Below are 14,713 nucleotides of genomic sequence, written 5' to 3'. Positions count from 1 at the left end.
AATGCACAGGCCAGATGATGCACCTCAAATATAAGTTTTAAGATACCTTAAGGCACCCTGATGGCGCAGTGGTTAAGAGCTACTACCAAAAAGGTCAGCAGTTCAAATCCACCAGGTGCTCCTTGGAAACCTAACGGGGCAGTTCTACTCTGTCCTATAGGGTCACTATGAGTTGGAACCGACTCAACCGCAATGGGTAAGGTACCCTTTAATAGAAGAATATTTTATTCAGCCAAACTATGCAATTTTACTTTAACCTTAACTTTAAAAAGCTTTCTTATTTATTAATAGAAAAAATGAAAGTATTTCTATACTTGAAATTAAAATGGTCTAAATATGATGTCCTTAACTGAGAGAACAGCACCATCTAAACGGGCAACGTCATCAGGATTTTTATCACCAAAAGAGAGTAGAACGGGGCATCCACCCTCTCTGATCTGCCTAGAAAGTTGCAGGAGAATGTTAATCTCTTGTGGGTTGGATGAACATTATCTACTAACGGTCATTCTCCTTCCTCATTTGTATCTTCCCAATGATAAGAAACCCAGGCCACGTTTACTTTTATTATCAATTATCTGGTAAAAACAAATTAAGAGTTTTTTATTTGATAATATGAGAATATCCCAAGCCAGGATGATATATTTGCTAAAGCTATAATAATCTTTTAAGCGAACTCACTTAACTTTAGTGAAGTAAAGTCGGGAAGACAAATTAGGAACCAGGAGTATTTGTAAAAGCGTAACAAATAGGGATAGTAACATTTACGATCATATTAAGAGGATAAGAACAATATATCAAAATAGCCAAGCTGAATGATGTTTCATGGGCAATTTGTGGACCCCAGGCACTTCCTGACTTGCAGATGCATCTTCACATGGCCGTCTTCCCTCTTTGTCTTTCTGTTTCTCTTGCCTTTAAAGGACACCACTCAGATTGGTGCCTGGTATGACCTCATGTTAATTTAACTGATAACATCTTCAGAGACCCATTTCCAAGCAAGGTTTTGTCACTGGTATCAGTGATTGGGACTCCAATTTACCTTTTTGGTGGACAAAATTCAATTCATAACAGTGTCTTTGAAATGTTACAAGCACCTCTTCCTCTTCCAAAGGCTGGTTCTGTGGAGGGCCCAGTTATCTGGGGCTCTGAGAGCACAAGACAATGATCAGACATCCATCCTTCCCTTATCATGGAGCCAATGTGTCAAAAACAAAGGGGAGGAGGATAGTTTCCATTTGGAATTGCACCAAGCCAAAGTCAATTTGCAAAGGAAACAATATTGGGCAATATAACAACTCAGAATTCCTTTGATGACAGAGATGTGGTAATTAAGAAGCTGCCCCAGTCCTACAGCCAGAGAACTGCCCAGAAAGCAGAGAAAACAGAACTCAACTCATGCCCCTTGCTTTAAGTCACAGTTTTGTGGCCTCCGCTGAGGGCACCATTACCTACCCAGGCTCGTCCTACCAAATGGTCTTCAAGGAATGGACCACTTGGACCCACATTCTGAGCCAATTCACTACGTGGGTGTTTAGGGCCCACTGTGTTGAAGACCTAGGTGGGTCTCAGAGGCCAGACAAGACCCTGTGCTTCTCTCAAGGGAAGATAGGCACATCTCTTAAGGAGCTGAAGGCTGTAAGGCCAAGTGTCACTGGAGGATTCAAGTCTACTTTTTCCCTTTGGCACTCAAAAAAATATTTCCATGAACATTTTTGAGATCATAATAAATATCTTCTCTTTAGGGAACACTGGGCTTCTGTTACGAGTGATGGAAAAATTCGGAACAGTTAAAGATGATGGTTGAACAACATGAGGGACATAATTAATGTCACTGACCTGTACATGTGAGGGTTGTAGAAATGGGAACTGTTTTGTTACCTCTATATTTAAAACCTCTATATTTACTACAATTAAAAAAAAAAAAAAAGTCTTCTCCTTTTACTTTCTCTCCTCCTTAACTAGGGAGCCTGGCTTTTAACTCCTTGCTTCAGGATCCAGTACCAAGGTTTCTCCCGGCTTTTGTAAAAACCCAAAGCCATTGACAGGATTATGGAAGGTGTTCCAGAAAGAGTCCTTTCTCCCCTGGCTCATTGGTGTTTCACTCAGTATCCTGGAAGCTCCTTAGGGAAGTGGAAAGGCTTTAGAGAGGAAGGACTCCGGGCTCCTGGTTTCCTGATTCACCAAGAATTCCCCTGTCCCATCCCATGCCTGGCCTGCATGGGCTCGCAGACAGCCTCACATTTGACCATGCAGACAGAGTGTCAAAAGCAGTGTAGACATATGACTTAAAATCACAGGTAAAATCAAAGGTACCTTTTAAAACCTTAGAGAACTTGGATATAATCACAGGGTGAGTGAGTTTCAAAAGTAACAGAGGTTAAATTGTCTGCACTAGGTTAAAGGCTTGGAGACAAAATTAAGTTAATTTATATAAGTTTTAAAAATGCTATATTTTTTGCAAGCCTTTGTCAACTGAGGTTCACGGTAAAAGGAAAGGCCAAGGCTAGTTTGTATTAACCAATAAATAGAAAAACATTTAAGAGTCTGTCTGTAAAGCCAGACTACAGGGATTCAAATCCTGGCTTTGCCACTAGCTATATGCTTTTGTCCTAAGCCCCTATGCCTCAGTTTCTTTTTTTTTTTATATGCTTTTGTCCTAAGCCCCTATGCCTCAGTTTCTTAATCTGTAACAACAACAAAAAATTATAACAATGGTATCCTTCTCAACAGACATGCCCTTTGAATTAGGGCCTGACTTTCAAAAAATATTCGTTTTTCAGGAAGCATCTTAAGCCCACTTTAATCTGAGCATCTGCTCTTAAGAAGACTAAATTCACTGAAGAAATACAGTAATTTTTACTTTTTAAAAGTTACACCCTTCTGAAAGAAGCCCAATCAAAATTTGTGGATGAAAATAGGCTCACGTTCAAGGTTCAAGGTTTTATTTTTTTACACATATTGTATTATGTCTTCCTCTGTTCATACAAACTCTGTCCTTGGTTTGGGTGCATTCTTCATAAAGCCTGAGCAATTGTTGCTTTGTATTTGTTAAGTATTTGTAGTAGACAATTGTGTAACAATTCTTGTTAACATTTCCCAGAAGGCACTGAAAGACATAATTTGTGGCAGAGGGTTTACTGGAATTTGCAAGAGATGATATACAGTATCAAGTCCAAGGGGACCCTTGAGGAGCTCATGAGACCTGACAATACACTTAGAGGGCGTGGGAGCGCAGGGGTGCCTCAGGGTCATAAAGACTCCTGAGGACAAAGATAAGGTCCTTGGGTGGGGGAGGGGGTGCTCAAAAGGTTTATGTTCCTCTACTAACTTAAAGGTTAGTGGTTCAAATCCAGCCAGCAGCACTGCAGAAGAAAGACCTAGTGATTTGCTTATGAAAGACTACAACCAAGAAAGCCCTATGAAGCAGTTCTACTCTGTAACACATGACATCGCCATGAGTTGGAATCCATTCGATGTCAACTAAAGCAATATGGACGAAGACATACAGAGATGCCCTTTTAAAATGAAGAGGCTATCTGCCCAGGTTAGCTATCAGTTGGAATCAACTCCACAGCACACAACAACCACCCAGGATAAGAATGGTTCATTCAGACAGTTTAAACAAGAAGCTTAACTATATTCAAAATTAAAACTCCTGGGCTGGTCTATTCTCTTTCCTCCTGAGGGGGCAGAGGCAGTTACCTCAGCCCCATTTCTCCAGGGGGAAACATGGCCAGCGGGCATGGCCTTGAGCAATTCATCTCACTTCTGAGCTTCAGTTTCTTCACCTGTAAATGAGAATTATCGCTATCGTATGCCGTTCAGTTGATTCCAACTCAGCAACCCTATAGGACAGTGTAGAACTGCCCATAGTGTTTTTAGGCTGAAATCTCTACTGGTACAGATCACCAGGTTTTTCTCCCATGGAGAGATGAGGTGAGTTCAAACCACCGACCTTTTCGGTCAGCAGCAGACCTTTCAGTTAGAAGCCAAACGCCTAACCACTTTGACAGCAGAGCTCCCTGTAAATGGGATCAAAACTACCCAAGTACCACAGCATTGTTAGAGGCTAAAATAAGACATACCTGGCCCACAGCAGGCATTCAATCAGTGATGATAATAAAAAATTTAGTAGTCTGTCTCTCAGATGTCCCCAATCTCTAGTTTTCTTCCTCTCCTTTATATACCTTTTAAGACTGATACTGAAGGCAAAATTTTTTCTAATACTCATTTCCAATAATTTTCTCCAGACAATTACTAGAAATCAATTACCAGGTGCCCACATTTCCCTTTTTCTGATAAGTGATAATCCTTCATAGCAACAGCTCTCATGTTCTCTGCTCCCTCCAACATTCCCCATAGCTCCCCATCTCCAATTTAAAGCTCTGTGGAGCTGATCAACTGGTCTTCCGGAGAAACACAAGCTTCCCAGCCCTGCAAGATACATTCCGCTATGGCCAGATGCCCAGCACTCTGGCTTCTTCTGCCCTGGCCCCTGAGTCCGAATGCTGGTCTTGGATGTCTGACATAGCCAGCCAGGCACTCCCCACGCCTCCTTTCATTTCTAAAGCCCCACCTTTCACTTGCAAGGAATATTAAAAGTTATGAAAAGAAGATACACAGAAGTTGCAAAGAGGTTTTTCTTTTCCTTGGAACAATCTACCTCACTTATAATCTCCATTAAAAAGTAGCAGAAAATGATTATTATAATACAAAGAATTAAAGAACATAGGGAAACAAAACAGAAGCAAGGAAGATTTTTTTTTTTTTTTTTTTTGGAGCTTGAGAAAATGAAAAGCAGGTTTAATCAGAGTAAAACAAGATAGTCAGTGGAGATGTTTGTGGCAATTCTGAAGGAGACTCTCAAAACTGGAGATGAATGACAGGAGCTCTTTAATGGATATAATTTTACCTCAAACGCTTTTTTTAAAAAATATACAAAGGGCATACTGGTTTCACTTCCCAATCTTAATTTAGGTTGATGTTCAGGTCAGAAAAGGAAGAAAGAAACAATTCATGTATAAATTTTTGAATGAGAAACTAATTTGCTCTGTAAACTTTCACCTGATGTTCAGGTCAGAAAAGGAAGAAACAATTCATGTATAAATTTTTGAATGAGAAACTCATTTGCTCTGTAAACTTTCACCTAAAGCACAATTAAAAAAAAAAAAAGAAGAAGAACTAGAAGAAGAGAAAGAAAAACAAAAGGTAAAAAGGAAGGAGAGAGGCAGAGTAGATGGAGGGGTACCAGTCCAGATGTTCTGGGCAAGAATTTGAAGAGAAAGGAAAGGAAGAAGGCAGGGAGAGCTGCATCTATTAGTGAAGTGCCTGCAGCATGATGGAATTAAAGGAGCTGAGTGAGAAAAGGGAAGAGCAAGGATGCCAGGGGGCGAGGAGGAAGAGGTGGTCGAATGAGGCAATGGCTCCATTGACCAGTCTTCCATTCCCTTCCTTTCCTCCCCCAACCTCCAGGTGGCACAGTCGACCTGGCATAGATTGTTTGGGAGCTGAAAGGTAGGACAGAACCCTGGGTGAGTTTTAGAATTAAAGCAAAGAAATAAAAGTCATTATTGCCAGGCAGGATTGGGGGCAATGTCACCTTTGAGTACCCCCAGTGATGGGCATCCAGCACATGTTTAGAAACCATACCACAGCTTCCTTGGTACCATATCAAGACACTCTCAAAAGTCTAAATAAAATCTCTCATGCTGCAATTTAAGCTCTTTTTCTCTTTGGAAGTCCCCCCAAAAAGATCCAAATTTGCATAGCACTCTCTAGGGCAGTGGCTTTTTTTGGTATTTAAGATACGCCTGCTAGAGGTTTGCATACATCTGAAGCTACAAAAACATACCTAAAAAAAAAAAAAAAAAGTACAGGAACCTCAAGATCAAAGTATCCCTGGGAATTACAGGGAATTCCCTACAAGAGAAAAATTGGAGGGGGAAGAATTTCTTCCCTTTTCATTCATCTATTTTACATCCTCTCTGCTGGTCACGGAGCCCTGGTGCTACAATGGTTAAGAGCTTGGCTGCTAACCCGAAGGTGGGCAGTTGGAATCTACCAGCAACTCCTTGGAAACCCTATAGGGCAGTTCTACTCTGTCCTGTAGGGTCACCATGAGTCGAATCGACTCAATGGCAACGGGTTTGGTTTTCTTTGGTTTATGCTGGTCACAGCATAACATCTGTCATTCTTTTGGAGGTCATAAATTATTTTGATAAGGAAATGTATGATAAAAAGAATATTTAAAAACAATATAAGCATTGCGATCTCATGCAAAAGCAATGCCTCCTCCTCCCAGGCCCATCTTTGTGCTGCATTTAACACTAATTCGAACTTTTCTGTAAAGGAAAACTGATCCCAAACAGGAATAATTACAAGCATTTTGAATATGAGCTAAGTTTCCAATACAGTTTATTCCTTTTCCTCCCAAAATGAATGAGTTCTACTAATCTGTGACTGCATCAGATAAAGTGTTCTCAGGTAAAATACTAATTTTCCAAGTTAAATATAATTGCGGAATCACATAGTACTTGACACACAGGCGCTTGATCTTAATTCATAAGTAGAGAGAACATTTAACTTCAGGGTTGTGAAGTACTCAAATTTCCTAGAATATTAACTAAGATTTATTCCTTTGAGAAAATCACCCCCGTCCCCAATCAAAGGGGCTAAATAACGGTGTCTTTCTGTTTGTCACCTGAATCGCAAAAAAGAGTACACGGGGTATAGCTCCAAAGTAATTTTCTGCATTATTCCACTGTAGAAATGATGCCATCATACTGTAAGCTGCCGCAGTCTGCCACCTGGTAGAGGGGCTCAAAGCAGTCAGTAAACCGCAGCCAGGAAAACGTGGTTTAGCCTTCACACCTTCTACACACGCTTCACCCAGGTGCTGGTTCAGGGGGGCCCTGGCAGAGATCTGTGTTAGTAGCTAAAGTCAGGCAACTGCCTCAGGAATGGGACTTGACATTGATCTCTTGGGCAGGTCCATTCTCTGCTAAAGGAAGAACTGGTTCAGTCCTAGGCCCATTAAAAAAAAGAAAAAGAAACAATACTGCAGTCGAGTCGATTCCAACTCATAGTGACCCTAAAGGACAGAGTAGAACTGCTCCACAGGGTTTCCAAGGAGCACCTGGTGGATTCGAACTGCAAACCTTTTGGTTAGCAGCCAAGCTCTTAACCACTAGGCCACCAGTGTTTCCTAGGCCCATAAGTTTACCATAAAACCCTGGGAAGTCAGAAGAGAGAGATCGAATGGCCATCTAAGGGACTGCCCTTGTCCGAGAATTTGGTGTGGTGCGGGAGGCAGGTTTGTGCATATACTCTTCTAAGCAAAGGTATACAAACCTAGAAGCCTTGGCAACATTCTCCTCTAAACCCTGTGTCCAACCACCCCAGGGCGCTCTAAGCATTGTGGGGAAACTTCTGGATCATCCCCCTCTGACAACCCAAGACTGCTGGTGCAGCACCGTTTATCCTTACTCTGCACAATGATAATCGTTTGTTTTCGAGGCCTCCCTGCTAATGCACATGCAAAGTAATGAAACACGTATTACATTGTCTGAGGATAGGTAAATATTTCTGGACCTATCTTTATATATTGACTCAATTTCTCACCAATCATCTGGAGTTTGGGGCTCTACAGGGCAGAAAGCTCACACACCCATTAAAAAAGCTCCAGGATTACCTCTGGAGTCTAGGAATCAAATCACTCAAGTCCAAAGGCAGGAAAATCAGGATTTATCACCTTAAGAATTTAACTGGGAACCTAGTCCAGGGCATGTTTCCTTATTTCTCAGATTAGCGACAGGACTGCACATTTTGGGTAGTAGGAGGTACTCATGGGTCTACTATAGGTTCGTGCTCTGTGGTAACAATTCTAAAGCTTCATTTTGGCATCATCAGGAGAGAAGATTCCAGGGCTCCTCCCAAATGTTTGATCTTGTCAGCCTGTGCCAGGGCCCAGGAATCTCTACATGGATACTGGAATGATTGGACCAGACTTCCAAATATACTGCCCAAGTGAACAAGGCAGATTCCTGGGAAATTGGGTCTTCAGGCAGGGCTGAGATTCTTATACAGAGTATAGGCACTGGATAGTCCAGAGACCAGAGCTGGTTAACCCCAATTTTGTAGATGTTTTTGATGGGGATTTCCCTCCAGAGGACAGGCTGAAAATAAAGTTTTTCACAAAGGCATCACAAACTGGGTAATGTGCTACAATTTTCTGCTTCCTAAATCATGTTGCTTGTTAATCCCCAGATAATTTTTCTAATGGATTTACTTCCTTAAACATATAGGATCATTCTAGTCCTGGATCCCAGTCCTGGCACTGTGCTACCCAATCCTGCCACTTGTTGGACAGAAGTTTGGACCAAGAGCTGAGGATACACTTTATGTGTCTGTTTAATGATTTGTAGCACTTAAGAATTAACTCAATGTTTCTGGTATATCCACCTCACCACGGTTGCTATGTAAAATCCACCCAATCAGCAAACTCTACTATAAATCCGTGAAAACAAGTTAAATGATAAGACAAAAGGACTAGGTTAACAAGATTTCTCAGACTCTTCTGGTTAATTTCCTGAAAAGCTTTTTTATTTTAACCCTGATTACAAATCTTTACTTAATGTATTACTCTACTTTCCTGCCTTAGTAAATAGTAAACTCATTAGAGTTTGTAAAGAATCTTGCAGTGGTTCTGGAGTCCATTTGATGGAAGCTTTGTCATCTCATCCCCATCCCTGTCTTCTGCTTGCATAAGGACACCAGCAGCATTCTGCCTCCAAAGGCCACCTCCACTTGCATGGTCCATTCAGCTACTCTGAGCCTGTCACCCAGATGAGAACAAATTCTAGTTACATGGCTCTTGATCCCACCTATGTGACCCTACTCAAATGTGTCCTACTAAAGCGTAGTAGCACTGGGGCTCATAAATGAGAATAAGAATCCTAAAGGGAAAAATAGCTATATGGGGCCCAAGGATACCCTCGGTCCCTTCCCACATGCTCTCTGTCCTCTACTGTACCTCCTCAATCTCAGAATTCAACTCAACAGAAAAAAAAGAACCCCTCTCTGAAACCTAGAGAAAGCACCTCACGTTTTGTCGTAAGAAAGCAAGATCCTGAGTAACTCATTTTTCTGGTACTCAATTTTCAAAAGAGTAGCAAATAACAAATAAAATTTTTATTAGGGATTTTAGTTTTCTAAAAAGCCAGCCTCCAGAATCTGTCCCTGGAGTAGGTCCACAACTTTACTTCAACACACTGTGACTACAGGATTCTAAACTATTAATGAGAAGACAACAGTATATTTACCACACTAAACTCACCAGGACAAGAAGGCAGGTTACTCATTCACTACATCTTAGAAACACTTTCATTAAACAAAAGTCAAAATAAAACAAAAAACTTAGGTTTAAACTCAGTTATTAGGTTGTTTAGCATACTCCATTCCTTACATATTCTAGTTAATGAACTATTTAAAATCACAGGTGTAAACTCCATTTTTTCTTTCAGCAAAATGGTGGTTTTTTCTTTAAGAATACAGGTGGTTACAACTTTCCCATATAATATACTCCTGAAAAATGTATTTGAAAAGCAAATGTCTAAAACTTAAACTGTTATACATTCTTAGAAAGTATTTTCTTACAAACAACTAAAAAACATATCCAAACCAAAACCAAACCCATTCCCATCGAGTCGATTCCGAATCATAGCAACCCCATGGGACAAAGTAGAGCTGTCTCATAGGGAAGGGGCAGCTGGTGGATCTGAACTGCCAACCTTTTGGTAGCAGCCGTAGCTCTTAACCACTGCACCACTGGGGCTCCAAAAACCATATAAATCCCCCACATCATGGTCCATGGCTGCACTGCTTCCCTCAGGCCTAAATCTCCCAAGTGCTATAGGGTGAGGCTGGTGACAAGGAAGAGTGTGTGTAAAGCTTAAACTTGTTTAACTTCATGGAAAACTTGCCTCTGGGTGTTGTGTTTGCATAGTGTAAAGAAAATAATGTAACTGTCTGGCAAAACTTACTAAAATTATGTAACCTGATAAATACACTAACCAATTACTTCAAATTTCCAATAGCTGGCGCAGGATCCCTGATATCGATAATCTAAGCAGAGAGTGACTCCTGTGTTTCTCAAACAGCCTTTCCGGAGGTTAATTCAAGACAGACCATCAATTCCAGCAAAGTTGAGAAATGTATAAAAATTCAAGAGCGGAACTAAACACTACTCCCTTTGTAATGGTCGGTATGCTCCTGTTCCAACTATTAAATCCCTCAACGCAACCTCCATCCAAATTCATTTCCATCTTTATTGGAAATATTGCTCATTATCCTAAAACACAGAGCCTAGTCATGAGTTGGAATCGACTCAACAGCAACAGGTTGTTTGGTTTTTGGATTTTTTAGTCATGACAATTGTGAGAGAAATCTGGGACATGGGTGTTTTAAAGGTCCACCAACTCTACAGAAACACTATCTGGACAACAGTTATAACTACGAAGTCCAAGCTACTAACGTTTTTTAAAGTAACATTTAGTATGTTGTTGTGTGCCATCAAGTCAATTCCAACTCAGTGCTCCGACTAATGGTGACCCTATAGGACAGCGCAGAACTGCCCCACAGGGTTTTCTAGGTGGTAAATCTTTCCGGGAGCAGATCACCAGGTCTTTCCTGCCAGGGAGTTGCTGGAGGGTTAGCAGCCGAGAGCTTAACCATTGTGCCACCGGGACATCTTCACATTTAGAATACTAGTTCTATAATAAAATATTGAAAGTTTGAGAAATAAAACTAGTGGAGCATTTTCACCTAATGTGATAACTAAGTGAAGATAGCCTACTTCATCTTATTAGCTAGATATCCTGAGGCTACTGAGTCAGATAAGTCCCTTGTGAAACTGAAATAAATTCTGACAACACTACCCTGAACTCTGCAGGCAGGAAGCCCGGCCAACAGTCATGCCAGAGCTATGAGATAACGGGTATTTCAAAATGTTTGTCCCTTCTCAAAGCCCAGCCATCCCTCTCACCCTAGCCCTATGCATCCCAGAAAGAAACTGAAATGAACTCCCCTGCCGGTGCAAAGCTTTCATCCTGAAACATCTCAGCACCCAACTGCAGTCTGTAGGGAAAGCGATTTCAAGACTCAAGCAACATTATTTTTGTTCTTCCTGGCTCATGACTGATTTTATTGGTATAGCCCAAAATAATTACTGTGCCCATGTGATTCTCAGTGTGCCCACTCAAAGGAGAAGATGCCCTTTAAACAAAGGCCCAAGGGTCAAAACTGGGGAGGAGAGAGCTGCCAGCAGATAGCAGTTCTGAAAGTACCTTCGGGCAAGTCTTAATTTTTTTCTTTTAATTGTACTTTAGATGAAGGTTTACAGAACAAACTAGCTTCTCATTAAACAGTACATATACTGTTTTACAGCATGTCAACACTCTCTCCCTCCTCGACCTTGGGTTCCCCATTACCAGCTTTCCTGTCCCCTCCTGCCTTCTAGTCCTTGCTGCTGGGCTGCTGTGCCCATGTAGTTTCCTTTTGTTTTATGGGCCTGTGTAATCTTTGGCTAAAGGGTGAACCTCAGGAGTGACTACAGTACTGAGCTAAAAGGGTGTCCAGGGACTATACTCTCAGGGCTTTTCCAGTCTCTGTCAGCCCAGTCTGTTTTGTCTCTGTGTGTTTATGTGTTAGAATTTTGTTCTACATTTTTCTCCAGCTCCGTCTGGAACCCTGTATTGTGATTCCTGTCAGAGCAGTCAGTGCTGGTAGCCTGGCACCATCTTGTTGTGTTGGATTCAGTCTGGTGGAGGCTGTGGTAGTTGTGGTCCATTAATCCTTTGGACTAATCTTTCCCTTGTGTGGGTTTCTTCATTCTCTCTTGCTCCAGATAGAGTAAGACCAGTGGAGTACCTTAGGTGGCCGCTCATAAGCTTGGGCAAGTCTTAATTCTTAAAAGACTTGATGTTTAAAGGAATCCAGTAAGCTCCTTACTGGATGTACTTCATTTCTAGGCATGTTACTTATCAAATTTTACTGATCAAGACTGGGGAGACTGTCAGATTGGGAGAAAGAGGGGTGTTTAAATTTGGAATATTTCTCCAGAAGAAAATGTGAGGCTCCCTTTAATCAGAACAAAGACAAGGAAACAAATCCCCTTGGATAACAATGGTAAGTGGTGGGTTTGTGCTTATTGAGGCTCCAGGAGACAGAGACACGTGTTTGGACTGAAGGGAGCTTCCTAAGTAAAAGAACTAAAAAAAAAAACTAGGGAACTTAAATTCCCAGACTCAAAGATATAGAGAGAGAGATGTAGGTGCGTGTGTGCAGTCCCTTTTCAAAGGTAAATAAACACATTTAGGAGGGAAAAAAGGAGGCTTTTCCCAGATTATTGGCTCTGCACTTAAAACTGTTCCAGGGTAGGGTACGGATTCGCAGTCTAACCACACTGCCTATTAGAACCAAACCATCACTATCTGAGGCGGGAAACTTGCTATTCACCTCCTTCTTAGATCCCCTCTTTTTGCGAGTGGTAGGGGAACCCCAGGGTTGGCAGGCATCTTGCGTCAGGATAGGAGAGATCAGTAACCTGGCCGCCAGTCCTGCTCACACCAGTCCTGCTCGCCGCCTCCCTCCTCATTGCACAAGGAACGGCCCTTTACCTTCAGCTCTCACCCGACCACCAGCGCCACTCGCTCCCCTCCGCGGGCTCCCAGGCTCCCGTTCTCATGGGCTTCGTCTCGGTCCCCTCTCGTTCACTCGGCTTCTGAGTTTTTTGGCGCTGCCAGTGTCTCCTAGCTCTCATCCCTGCCGGCCCGCTGCCCGTACGAGCATTACTGGCACATACTGCTCAGCGCTTACCACCGTGGCGCGCCCCTTCGATCCCCAAAAGTGTCCCCACAAAGGGCCCAAAGAGACCTACCGCCAGCTTTATCTCGGATAAAACACCAGTCCTAACGGCTGGGGTCCCAGCCTCAGATCAAACTTCTGGCTTAGCTGCGACCCGGACCACCCTCTCCCGGCACGGAAAGAGCTGCTCCCTCCTCAGGCATCGCCTCCCGGGCTCAGTGCTCCGAATCCCAGTCCTAAAACGCCCCGCTGGCCGGAAACCGGCCCTCTCCCGCGCATGCCCTCCGAAAACGGCCTCAGTGCTGCTATCCGAGGAGGCAGGACCCTGCGCCTGCCTCGCTAGCTGGAACCGGTTTTTTTTCTTTTTTTTAAACATATATAAGTGATTAAGTCTGCAATAAAGCAGTCACAGGCTTGACCACCTCCCCCAAACCTAAGAATTCAAATCCACACGCCCACAGCCCTTCCAAGCCAGGCCACCTCCTCACACACGCTCAGCTCGGCAACGACGTTAAAAAGCCGTCCAAAGCCCGAGGTGCTTCTCCAGTGCCTCTCCGGCCACCGCATCCCCAGGCCCGAGGCCCCAGCTTCAGGAGGGCGCCGCGGGGACTAGGTGTACGGGGTCATCGCGCTCCGGCTTGGACACCCACCTCTGGGTGCCCGCTCCTGGGAAGCAGTCCTCTCGCTCCGCTCCAGTGCGGCGGGTCGCTGCCTCTTCCTTGGAGTGCCCGTGGAGGTTCCAGAGAATCTCGCGCAACTGCCCCGGACTGGGGCGAGCGTATCTGGCGGGAGCAGCGACCGCTGGGCGAGCTGGAGGGCGGGGAGCGCGGCCCTCCCGTTCCCCGGCGCCCGCCCCTTCCCCGCCCAGCTCCGGACGCCCGGCGCCCGCGGCCACCCCTCCCCTTCTCCTCCCTTCCCCACCCACCTACACCTTCTTCCCTCTGCGGCTTCGGCGGAATCTCTGCACAAACCAAAAAAAAAAAAAAAAATGATTGAATGGATTGATTGGCTAGAAGGACGCAAGGATACGGCGATGCGAAGCCGTGAATTTCCTCAGTGGGGAGAGTGCTCCGCGTCTGGGGATGTGGACATGTGTTCGCGCGCTGGTGGGTGTGTCGGCGTGTGTGTATGTGGGGACGTGTGTCGGGGTATACATATGTGTTTATGAGTGTACGTGGAAGGGGGTGCACGTGTGCGAGCACAGGTCAAGAGCTGCTGAGTTCCTACCCGAGAAGGCAGCGAGACCGTCATCCCTCACCCAGCAGCACGACTGTCTCTCGGGTAAGAAAGGTCACTGGGAAGGGTTGGAAAGTACGTATTTGTGGCACATATTTTGGGGCTCTATCTGAAAAGCCCCTGATGTGGTCTAGGGACTGAGGAGGGGACAGGGACGCTTTCGGCTCTCTGGCTAGTCAAAGCTTCATGCTGCTCTTCTGGTTGTGGCTGCCAGTGGCCTAGTGTCAACGCGCTCGCGTGTGTTAACAAAAGCCAGCAGTGGAGAAGGAGGCAGCTGATACACAGCTTGAGCTCAATTAGGCGGGTGGCCAGCCATCCCCTACTCCTGAGCTGTCTGAAATTTCAGTCCGTCACCCCTCCCCCACTATGAATATTTAAATAATGTTAATGATCCTTTGAAAATGGACCGTCTAGAAATCCTGAGAGACTACACACACAGGCACACCACAGAAAACAGCCTTTGCCTTACTTCACTTTGGGACACGCTGGTTTCCAGGGAATATAATATAAAGTCAGATTTCTTGAATTCAGCTTTTAGGCATGACCAGGGTTTTCATTTTCCAAGTGATAGAGTATGTCTCTCCAGCTTTGGAAGTGGAGCCCCTTGCTCTCCCCC

At 43.9% G+C, this 14,713-nt stretch overlaps 1 protein-coding gene across 16 annotated transcripts in view; it reads right to left on the bottom strand.

Annotated features, from left to right (window-relative positions):
* The window catches only part of PALM2AKAP2 (PALM2 and AKAP2 fusion), a 578,232-nt gene that overhangs the window by 108,183 nt on the left and 455,336 nt on the right, over positions 1-14,713 (bottom strand). Inside the window, exon 1 of one of the 16 annotated variants that reach the window (XM_049896023.1) lies at positions 13,512-13,687. The exons of 14 other annotated variants lie outside the window; for them this stretch is intronic. The gene's annotated coding sequence lies outside the window, so the exon portion shown is untranslated. One more of the 16 variants, XM_049896022.1, reaches the window with a different exon arrangement.

The sequence above is a fragment of the Elephas maximus genome, chromosome 9, assembly GCF_024166365.1.
Source record: "Elephas maximus indicus isolate mEleMax1 chromosome 9, mEleMax1 primary haplotype, whole genome shotgun sequence".
NCBI lineage: Eukaryota > Metazoa > Chordata > Mammalia > Proboscidea > Elephantidae > Elephas > Elephas maximus.
This window is presented reverse-complemented; position numbering and strand designations above follow the sequence as displayed.